The 2,724-nt window shown below is 43.6% G+C and overlaps 1 pseudogene; it reads right to left on the minus strand.

Annotated features, from left to right (window-relative positions):
• Positions 1-213: 213 nt before the first annotated feature.
• LOC149157355 (18S ribosomal RNA) lies at positions 214-2,026 on the minus strand (annotated as a pseudogene).
• Positions 2,027-2,724: the final 698 nt, after the last annotated feature.

Raw genomic sequence — 2,724 nt, forward strand, 5'->3', positions numbered from 1 at the left:
GAAACATCGGGGGAAAGAAGAACAAAGGATGGGTGGGACAAGCACAAGCATGGCTTGCAAGAACACACATGAGAAAATAAGTGTGACCTCAAGACAAGCAACCAACAATGTTCCCGCCAAACACCAAAGCCGCTCCCCTAGAGACACACCATATAGTCCCACATTTCAATCGAAACCCAACCAACCCGAACCAAAAAAGAAAACCCTTGCTATCAATGATCCTACCGAAGGTTCACCTATGGTAACCTTGTTACGACTTTTCCTTCATCTAAATGATAACGTTCAATGAACTTCTCAAGATGTCGATAGCGGTGAACCACCATCATCGATGCAATCTGAACACTTCACTAGATCATTCAATCGATAGGAGCGATGGGCGGTGTGTACAAAGGGCAGGGATGTAGTCAACATGAGTTGATGACACATGCTTACTAGGAATTCCTTGTTGAAAACCAATAATTGCAATGGTCTATCCCCATCTCGATGCAATTTGAGAATATTTCCCGATCCTCTCAAACCAGGAAGAAAAACTAGTTGGCTGCATCAGTGTAGCATGCGTGTGGCCCATAACATCTAAGGGAATCACAGACCTATTCTTGCCTCAAAATTCCATGGCATTAATGACCATAGTCCCTCTAAGAAGTTGGTCATGAATGGGAACCTCCACATAGCTAGTTAGCAGGTTGAGGTCTCGTTCGTTATCGGAATTAACCAGACAAATCGCTTCACCAACTAAGAATGGCCATGCACCACCACCCATAGAATCAAGAAAGAGATCTCAGTCTATCAATTCTTACTATGGCTGGACCTGGTAAGCTTCTCCGTGTTGAATCAAATTAAGCTGCAAGCTCCACTCCTAGTTGTGCCCTTCTGTCAATTCCTTTAAGTTTCATCCTTGCGACCACACTCCCCCTGGAACCCAAACACTTTGATTTCTCAGAAGGTGCTAGCAGAGTCCTTAGAGCAACGTTTGTTGATCCCTAGTCAACATCATTTATGGTTGATACTAGGATGGTATCTAATCATCTTCGAGCCCTCAACTTTCATTCTTGATTAATGAAAACATCCTTGGCAAATGCTTTCACAATGGTCCGTGTTTCATAAATCCAAGAATTTCACCTTTAACAATGAAATATGAATATCGATAATAGTCCCTATTAATCATTACTCCAGTCCCGAAGGCAAACACAATAGGACCAGACTCCTATCATGTTATTCCATGCTAATGCATTCTAAGCATAAGCTTGCTTTCAGCACTCTAATTTTTGAAAAGTAACAGTGCCGAAGCTGTCACCCAACCAATTAAGTCTAGGAGCATGCCGCCGACAAAAGAGATAGAAGAGCAGGTGCACACCGAGTAGGCAGACTGACCTTTATGACCCAAGATCCAACTACGAGCTTTTTAACTGCAACAACTTAAATATATGCTATCTGAGCTGGAATTACTGTGGCTACTATCACCAGACTTACCCTCCAATGGATCCTCATTAAGGGATTTAGATTGTACTCATTCCAATTACTAGAATTGATGAGCCTAGTATTGTTATTTATTGTCACTACCTCCCCATGTCAGGATTGGGTAATTTACGTGCCTATTGCCTTCCTTGGATGTGACAGTAATTTCTCAGGCTCCCTGTCTCGAATCAAACCCTAATTCTTTGTCACTTGCCACCACCATGGTAGGCCTCTATCTTACCATCAAAAGTTGATAGGGTAGAAATTTGAATGAAGCATCACCAGCACAAGGGTTCTACGATCCGTTGAGTTATCATGATTCACCGGAGAAGCGGGCAAGCCCGCGCTGGCCTTTTATCTAAAAAATGTATCCCTTCCAAAGATTCAGGACTTGGTGCATGTATTAGCTCTAGAATTACTATGGTTATCCGAGTAGTATGGTACCATAAAAAAAGTTATAACTGATTTAATGAGCCATCCACAGTTTCATAGTTTGAATTAGTTCATAGTTAGACATGCATGGCTAAATCTTTGAGACATGCATATGAGTACTAGCAGGATCAACCAGGTAGCACCCTCCCACTTCAAAGGGCATTTTGGGCACTCTCTTACCAAGAGCTAACCTAAACACCCATCAAGTCAAAGAGATATCAAAATATCATGTAAAACTTTTATGTCTTGCACCTCTTGCATCCCAGGAAGGAAGCATACACAACATGCCAAGGACATGGCAAACAAATGGGTAGACCTGCCGAGCCACAATGCACCAAGGCCACTTCAGAGTTTGCAACATGCCCCAACCAACAAGAAAATGAGTGATCACTCACCCAATCCCTTAGAAATTCCTCCAAAAGCCTCCATGCCCTGCACTGAGTCAACCTAGGAGTCCACCTGGATAGCAGAAACGGTGGACCTCAATCTCCTGAATGCCTATGGCAGCCTCGATGCAAAGGAAATAAATGGAGAATGACCAACCATGCAACCTATATTTTATAAATGAGCCCCAAACTTCCCCACCCAGCACCGAGGCCACCTAGGAATCCACGCAGACAGCAACAATGATGGACCTCAATCTCCCAATCACCTGCTGCAGCCTCGATGTAAAGGAAAAGGAAGGAAATAAAAATAGGATGATCAACAACAAATCCTATGATAGAGAGCCCATACAAACCTCCCTGCCCCACACTGATTCCACCTAGGAGTCCACCTGAACAGCAGCAACAATGGACCTCGATCGAATGATCGCCTCCGGTAGCCTCGACACAAAGG

The sequence above is a fragment of the Pinus tabuliformis genome, chromosome 5_2 (assembly GCF_031772625.1).
Source record: "Pinus tabuliformis cultivar Carrire ecotype Pingquan chromosome 5_2, CPIR1, whole genome shotgun sequence".
NCBI lineage: Eukaryota > Viridiplantae > Streptophyta > Pinopsida > Pinales > Pinaceae > Pinus > Pinus tabuliformis.